An 8,890-nucleotide genomic window follows, 5' to 3' on the forward strand; every position below is an offset into this window, starting at 1 on the left:
TCCGGGGGCACAACGGGGACCAGTCATTAGAAGCACCATAGCAAGAAAGATGGGTGTCTGTTCAGAAATACATATAGCAAAAATGCCCTAGTGGCCTCGCCCTGTCTCTGAGGACCTTCCTTTCTCCGGGCCACCCTCGTCTGCTCTGGCCACAGGAGAGCACGTGGGGTTCCCCGAAGGTACAAGGACTCTTCCCACCTTCTCACCCCACACATATTTCCAAGTGTGGTTCAAGTGTCACTTCTTGGTTGAATCCTTTCCTGATCGAGCCCAGGTAGAGTCGCCCCCCCCCCCCCCCCACTGTAGACCTCATGGGATTATTCCAGGAAACGTTCTGTCAGAGCGTAGATTGCACTTCCTCATGTCAGTTGCGAAAGGGGCCACGTGTTCTTCCTCTCTCTGTCTCCACCTCCTCCTGATGACTCTGCAGTCACTTCCTTGCAGAGCCGGATTCTTCCTCCATCCCTTGAGTAGGGGCTGATCTTACGACTGCTCTGGCCGTCGGGACAGCAGCGAACCTGATACAAGCGGAGACGTGGGATGTGCTTACCCTCGGGGCGTGTGTCGTGATCCTCTTGGGACCCTGAGAACTCACGGGGTCCAGCCCAGGCCAGCCTGCTGGGCGATGAGCCACCTTGTAGAGAGAGGATCCTGCTGTTACCACTGAGCTGATTTCAGAGCAGCTGGCCCCTCTGACCTGGCAGCAGATGGCAGACATCCGAGCAAGCCCAGCCGAGTCCGGCCCAGGCGAGGAGAACCCCAAGTTGCCAATCTGCAAAGTCACAAGATAATTACATGGCTGTTGTCTTAAGCTAGGACATTTTGTTGCCGTTTGTTACATAGCAGTAGGACACTGGTATCTGCGCTGTCCACTTGGATAACTCTCTTGCCAAGCAGGGAGTAATCTTAGTCATTTCTGAGTCAAGAGCATCTGTCACAGGGTCTGATACGTAGCCATGCACAGTAAATGTATGTGGATGGATGAATTATATAAATATATAAGTGTGAATTTGTGCATAAATACGTGTTCATGAAACCATCATATTTACAATATATATTTTCCTCTTCTTTTCCAAGTGAGAGGAGGGAAGAGAGAAAGACAGACTCCCACATGTGCTCCAACCAGGATCCAGCTGGAAACCCTGTCTAGAGTCGATGTTCTGCCATCTGGGGCCATGCTTGCAAACAAGCTATTTTTAGCACCTGAGATAGACGCTCCACGGAGCCATCCACAGCGTCCAGGCCGATGCACTTGAACCAACAGAGTCATGGCTGTGGGAGGGGAAGAGAGAGAGAGAGAGAGAGAGAAAGGGGAGTGGGAGGAGTAGAGAAGCAAATGGGTGCTTCTCCTGTGTCCCCTGACCGGGAATCGTAACCGGGACATCCACACACCAGGCTGACGCTCTACTCCTGAGCCAACTGACCAGAGTTTTTAAATGATATTTCTTTAAACTAAATTTTACTCTGCTTTCCAAATTGATAAAAAACTAACCTCAATGTTTCCTAGGGTACCCCTCCCAGAGGTGTGCAGTGGTGTCCAGGGTCCCTTGGAGGAGCAAGGCAGTGGAGGACCCTGCATAGCCTTCCATTCCCAGGTTACATGTGCACTCCAGGTAGATAGACAGAGAGATGCATAGATATAGAAATGGAGAAGGAGAAATGGAAAAATACCCGTTAGGCTCTAATATGTGGGTAAATGTTCTATATGGTGGAGACAGAGCTAGGGGGGAGAGAGTCAGGAAAACAAAGTAATTTAAATGAGCATTTACAATGGTGCCCTCAGTAAATTCAGCATAATCTTATTTGTGTATATGTTTGTGTGTGTATATATATATATTCATGTGTGAGTCTATATGTTTGTGTGTATGTGTGTATCTGTGTGTGTGTGTGAGGAGATGTACAAAAGGATGATGATGAAAAAGGTAATGGTGACTCTCTCAGGAGGTCTGATTTCAGGGACTTTCATATTTTATTTTATATTGTTTTGTATTGTTTTTATCTCCTTCTCTCAACAAACATGTATTATTTATATAATCAAGAGGGGGCAAAAATCTATTTTGACCAAGGAAATGAAAGAACCCATTTATCACTTTTATCAGCTTTACATATTATACTTGCAGAGAAGGTTGTATTTGGAAAAGCATTCTGCAAAGCGCTGCCCTGTAATACCGACTCCCTCCCAACCCCGTGCCCACGGGACTCCAGAAGAACAGATTCATACCTCTGCTTGCAGGGAAAATGTGAGGTCTGAAGAAATGAATTATAAGCAAATGTTTTTTTTGAATTAAAACACATGGCAAATTATAATTTACAGGACAGGCTAAAATGGGCTGCTTTTTAGACTCATGTAGTGTTTTTATAAATGAATTAGGTTAATTATATACAAATCAGAGATTTTTAAAAATCTAGAGATAAGTTTATTTTACAAAACCCAAACTCCTATGATACTGGGCCCATATTCCTGCCTGAAAAAATAAATCACCCAGAGCCCAGTGGTGGCTGTCCCCTTTGGCTGAGACTCGTGGCCTCCAGCTTCCACACTTCCCCTGGTTTCTCCATGGTGTCGCCTGGCATCTACTATCATTCCAGGTGATTTCCTGTGATAGAAGGGACAAGGAGGGTCAGAAAGTGACCTTGGGGCTCACTCTGATTGCTCAGGCAGTAAGTTCACTTGAACTAGGATCGGTGGTTTCCACCTCCCACAGGACCTAAGATTTCCAGGCGGCTGGAACCACATTCCCAGACAAGAGCTCCAGCAGCTGCACCCAAACACAGGCTGCTGGGCCACATGGTCCTGCGGGACACACACCCAGTGGCCCCAACACGCCCGCCATGGGGGCCAGGGGAGGATGGGGACTGCAACCCCTTCTCTCCTGGGACCTACCTTTGCAAGTTTCTCTTTCCTCATGTCAATTCCACGTGACGTGACTTCACTCAGGGCCCTGTCGCCAGACAGCTGCGGTGTGGGTCTCCAGTTCCTCCACCGCTGGGTTTAGTTTCCTCTCAGCAGGAGCAGCCCAGGCAATGGGGATGTTCTGGCCATGGGTGGCTTTACCTTCCTTCGTCTGCATTCTTCTTCTTCCACCTCCTGTGTTACCTGCTCCTGCTTCCCAAAACCATATGAGCTGGTGGTGTCAGACTGACAGTCTGGTTCCAGAACGTTCTCAGCCTCTCGGTGGGCACGCGTCCTGAGCAGAGCCTGCCAGGCAGCACCGTACAGTCTCCGCTGACTTGCTCCTGCTCTTAGTACTTCGCGCCTCACCACAGTCTTTAGGGCGCCTCTCCCGCGCTGTGCCTGCTCCTGCAGCCGCTGGGCTGCTTCTGACCTAAAGAAGGAAAAAGAGATGATTTGGGCTGAGTTTTTTTCCCCATGTGATTACTCAGACATCCTTGCTTCTTTGGTTTGTTTCTTATTCTTCTCTAAAAACTGTCCTGAGATTGCCTCGGGGGCTTCCTGCCAAGTTTTAGGTGTTCCACCCCATCCGTGGACTGTTCTGTGGCAGTGAGGCGTCTGGGCTGAGGCGGGCGATACCTGCACTGCAGGAAACGGGATAATGAGAACGCCTCCGCTGACTCCCTGTGGCGGTCCACGACCGCCTAGAGCAGTTGTTTGGGAACAGTGCTTGGAGCAGTGTGGAGCTTGGAGTAACAAACGGTTCTCTTCTGAGGTTCTCAAGAACAGGTTTTCTGGGGCTTGGCCCATGGGTTAGTTTGAGGCCGTCTGAACTGAGTATCAGTCCCAGAGGTAGGAGTCAGACTGGAGACCAGGGAGAGATCCGTCCACATTCTGGAAATGTGGACAGTCCTGAGGGCTGAGCACCCAGAAAGACCACAAAGGAAGACATTCAGGAGCCCTGGCTGGTTTGCTCAGTGGTAGAGCGTTGGCCAGCGTGTGGATGTCCTAGGTTTGATTCCCAGTGAAGGCACACAGGAGAAGCAACCATCTGCTTCTTCACCCCTCCTCCTTCCCCTTCTCTCTCTCTCTCTCTCTCTCTCTCTCTCTCTCTCTCAATCTTTCCCTCCCACAGCCATGGCTAAATTAGTGTGAGCGCATTGACCTGGGTGCTGAGGACAGCTCTATGAAACCTCCACCTCAGGCACTAGAAATAGCTCAGTTGCGAGCATGGCAGCAGAGGGGGGTTGCTGGGTAGATCACAGTGGGGACGCATGAGGGAGTCTGTCTCTCTTTCTCCCTTCCTCTCACCTGGAAAAGAAGGAGGATGTTTGGGAATGCCATCCAGGAACAGGTGGGCAGAGGTCTGCTGAGGACCAGTGATCCACTCGACACATGAGCAATGGATCCTTCCAACAAAGGGCCTGCTGACAATTACATCGTTTAGCTCATAATTTTTCAACTCAGAGAGCAGTCAGAAAAATAATTAATGATCTTATTGGACATGGTAGACTGCAATATTCTTCTTGTCCTTGGAGCCTTATGAGACTGTTTATTTTAGCGTAAAGATATAAAATTCACGCTTGAATTTTGCAGAAGGAAGACTAATGGCCTCAAATGAAATAAACTAAGTACTTCTGAAAGAAAATTCCTCCTGAATTGCTCTATAATCTTCAAACCGTTTCAGAGTTTGGATTAGAAGCATCTATTTTATTCTGGCTTTTATTTGAACAGAATGTCTATGAGATAAAGGGGACCAGAACGGCGTCTCGGTCCCAGGCCTGTGGGTACCCTGTGATTTTCCATCTAGACAATCTGAGCCTTATGTTTGTATGTTATTGATCACAGAGTTAGAAACCAAACTATAAGCCTTAGGAGGTATGCATTTTTATAGCACACAGCTGGAGAGAAATATAACAGGTCTATTAGAAGGAGAGGCATTTGCTCAATAGAACACATCCAAGTTCTTCTTTTATTTGATTAAAAAATAAACATCACGGCCTGAGTTCTTTTAAATTAGGTTTATTAAGCTGCAGACCATGCTCTGAGTGCATATTAATGTGCTGTCGAGTTTTCCGTTTTATTTAATATCACTAGGAATAAATGTGATGAAATCACACTTAATATTTCAGTTGATGGCACTAGAACTGAGATTGGGCAAGCTCTCTGGAAATTAAAAACTAAATAGCAGCCCATGAATCACTGTTATGGGGACACAAATCATGTCTTTTCCATTTTCCATTTTCTAGCTGAGGCGAGTATTATACTTTTCAAGTATTCTTCTCTGAGTTTGAAATCATTGAACTAAAAGCTGTAAAGCCCAAATAACCCCACTGCCACCGACTGTCACTGTCTGTCACTCTGTGCCTGTCTAGCCTGTCTTTCTTTTTTTATTTAGTTTTATTTTTTTATTTTTCTGAAGTATAAGGCGGGGAGGCAGAGAGACAGACTCCCGCATGCACCTGACCAAGATCCACCCGGCATGCCCACCAGGGGGCGATGCTCTGTCCATCTGGGGTGTTGCTCCCTTGCAACTGGAACCATGGTGCCATCCGCAGCGCCCGGGCCACTTTGCTCCAATGGAGCCTTGGCTGCAGAAGGGGAAGAGAGAGAGAGAGAGAAAGGAGAGGAGGAAGGGTAGAGAAGCAGATGGATGCTTCTCCTGTGTGCCCTGGCCAGGAATTGAACCTGGGACTTCCACCCTCCAGGCTGATACTCCACCACTGAGACAACCGGCCAGGGCTGAGCCTGTCTTTCTTGATCATGAAAAGAGTTTACAAAGAATAGCATGGTATATTTAAAATTTAACACCTTTTGGTGCACAGTTGCCTTGCCCCACTGGCTACAGGGCACAGATAAACATAGCTGTGCATTTTTATCTGCTGAATTTATATGTTTAATTAAGAGCCCATTTAGTTTGTCTTTCTGAAATATTAACCTTCCTCTCATAGACTCGGAAATGTCTCCAGTAGCTTTCCATAAATCAGTTCTGCTGAGTTCAGGACCAATGTTGAAAGTATAGGAGAAAGTTTAGGAAAACTCACATTCATTCTCCACCTCATTTGACACCAGAAATTGCTTCTTATGATACAGCAGAATCAGTATTCCTTGGAGAGCAGTATGACAGGGAATCATCCATTACTGATAATTCATGGCTCTGTACAGAATGATTTTTCGTTGTTGTCTCTCAGCTATTCCAGCAGACCAAGGCTAAGTGCAGCTTATCTGTAAACCTGCGTGAGCAGGATGGGAAAGTGCAGGAGCTGAAACACCCAAGGGTGAGTCCCCTTGTTGCCACTAATCCAGCATCAAGTGATGCTGGGACAAGCCCCTCAACATGAGTTAAGATAAGATCATCTCTGACCAAGTCCACTCCTTTCACTGCCCAAGAGAAGAGATTGGCCCCTGTTTTGATGAAGGGGATGGGAGTTAGATGGATGAATGGAAGGATGCATGGATGAATAGATGGGTGGGTGGATGGATGAATGGAAAAGTGGGTGGACGGAGAGATGCATAAATGGATGGCTAGAAGGATGGATGGATGAATGGATGGATAGCTGAATAGATGGAGAGAAAGATGAATTGATGGATGGATGGATGGATGGATGGATGGATGGATGGATGGATGAGTGGATGCATAGACAGAAAGAAGTATGGATGGCTGGGTGGGTAGATGGGTAAATGGATGGATGGATGGATGGATATTCAGATGGATGGATAGAAGGATGGAGACAGAACCAGGAGTTCCCACCTGGACGGAGCTGTTGCCAGCACATGGAAACTCTAAACTTTCCCTGTTCTTTAAAGAAGTTCTGGCTGCTGCAACTCACAGGGAAGTGAAACAGCATGATGGCCAATGACAAGTTGTCTCATTCTGTTGAAACTTAAAACAACAGGGCCCATATGGGCAGGAAATTATTTTTAAATGACTGAAATGTCTAATTTGCATAATTTATGCCTGGTTCATACTTGCACCCAGTGGGTGTTATATGAATATTTGAATACTTGATGACTGATTAATATATATAAATTGCTAGGGCCTCTCATTGTTGAGAAGGGTTCAAACCAATTGTTTTTGTTTGTTTTTAAAGCTGTCAGTATCTGGAAAAAGTAAAATAGTGTCAGAATGGGTTGAAGAAAGTTATAGTATACCTTAAATGCTTACATTGAATGAAACTGCCGGATGGCATTCAAGGCCCTTTCAACCCCTAACAACGTGACTAAGAGAATGGCTAGAAGTTACCCAGATAGAGAGATATTCAGCACCCTTTGGGAGAGCACGGGGTCCTGTGCACTGTCCTCCTCTCTCCGCTAGAGGGTGCTCAGCTAGAGGGCCCGCCGGAGGTGAACGTGGCTGCCAGGGGTTTTCCAGGGGCTGAGAACTTGGAGGGTCCTGCAGGCCAGGGACCTGAGCTCTTAGAATGAGAAGGAAGAAACAAGCTTGGGAAAAACCTAGAATATCAAAATGCTGAAGGATTGATTCATGAAACGAAAATCCTCCCCCCCTGGTTTTTTTCCTGAATATTTAAAAAGAAATATAATTATATAGCAAACCCCCCCCCCCTCAACCCCGGGTTTGTCATTTCCTTTTTAACTCTGTTCCTGGTGTCTTTTTTCCTAAATAAATGTATTCATATTTTTATAATCATATCTGTCAGTCTTTTCCTTCATGCATTTGTGATATATCTAAAAGGCTCATAATCCCAGGTTTCTGACAAACACCTATGTATTCATTTAATTATTTTTTGGCTTCACTTTTTTACATTCAATAACTGAGGGATTTGGAATTTATTTTGGTCTGGGGAAGTAGGTAGAAAATCAGCTCCACTAATTATTGGTCAGTTATTCTAATATCATTTTTGGAAAAATCCATTTCTTTTATTACCTTGAAGATCCACCTTAAACACCACAGTTTCTTATCATTTTGGGCTCTTCATCCTTACTCCACTGAGCAGTCATCGCTGGGCTGGCAACATGCTGTTTTAATTACTGTTGCTCTGTGACAAAGGCAGTGTAGTGTGACAGAGGTCTGAGCACAGATGCATAGGTCCGGGAGGCAGAATAATCCCCCCCCCTTGCCCTGTGTGACTCGGAGTGATATTTATCCTACCAGGTCCCCGTTTCCTTAGCTGTAAGTGACAGCAATATAAATTAGTATTTGCACCACAGGGTTGCTGTGAGGAATGAAATACACTAATACATACTTCCTTTGGTATAAGCGCTCTGTCGGTATTGCATCTTATTCACCCATGTATGCATTCTTTCATTTTAATATCCAGAATGGCTACTTTCCCTTATACTCTTCTTTATCAAGATTTAGTGGCCTGGCCTGTGGTGGCGCAGTGGATAAAGCTTCCACCTGGAACGCTGAGGTTACTGGTTCAAAACCCGGGGCTTGCCTGGTCAAGGCACATACAAGAAGCAATAAAGAATTGATGCTTCCCACCTCTCCCCTCTGCCTTGCTCTGTCTAATAAATATAATCTTAAGAAGAAAAAAAAGAAAGAAAGAAAAGATTTTCCACACTAGACCTGGAATCATTGTGTCAAGTTAAAAAGAAAATTCTACTTGGAATATGGTGGAGATTGTATTGAATTTATAGATAAGGAGTTGATATGGTTACATGCTCATCTTAGAATAAGGATTGTGCGTCCATACATTCAAATCTTCAGTTCCCCCAGGAGAGACGAGTTTTATACAAAGCAAAACATATTCCCTGACAAATTTATATTTCTACTTATGGTTTTGGTATCAGTGAGGAAGAGATTTTTCATCCACATTTCTCCATGGGCAGCCAGCACAAGAATACTGTTTTGTATGTTTATCTTCTGCCAATAGTAATTGTTTTTCTAGTACTTTCCAATTTAAAAAAAAGGCAAATACATATATTGGTTTCACTGTACGACGTTAGTATTTTTACACCCTTTTCTTCTCTAGTCTAATTTGCATTCCCCAGAGTTTCCAAAGCGGCCTCCAAATCTTGATCCTAACTTTAGTG

This window comes from Saccopteryx leptura, chromosome 13 (genome assembly GCF_036850995.1).
Source record: "Saccopteryx leptura isolate mSacLep1 chromosome 13, mSacLep1_pri_phased_curated, whole genome shotgun sequence".
Taxonomy (NCBI): domain Eukaryota; kingdom Metazoa; phylum Chordata; class Mammalia; order Chiroptera; family Emballonuridae; genus Saccopteryx; species Saccopteryx leptura.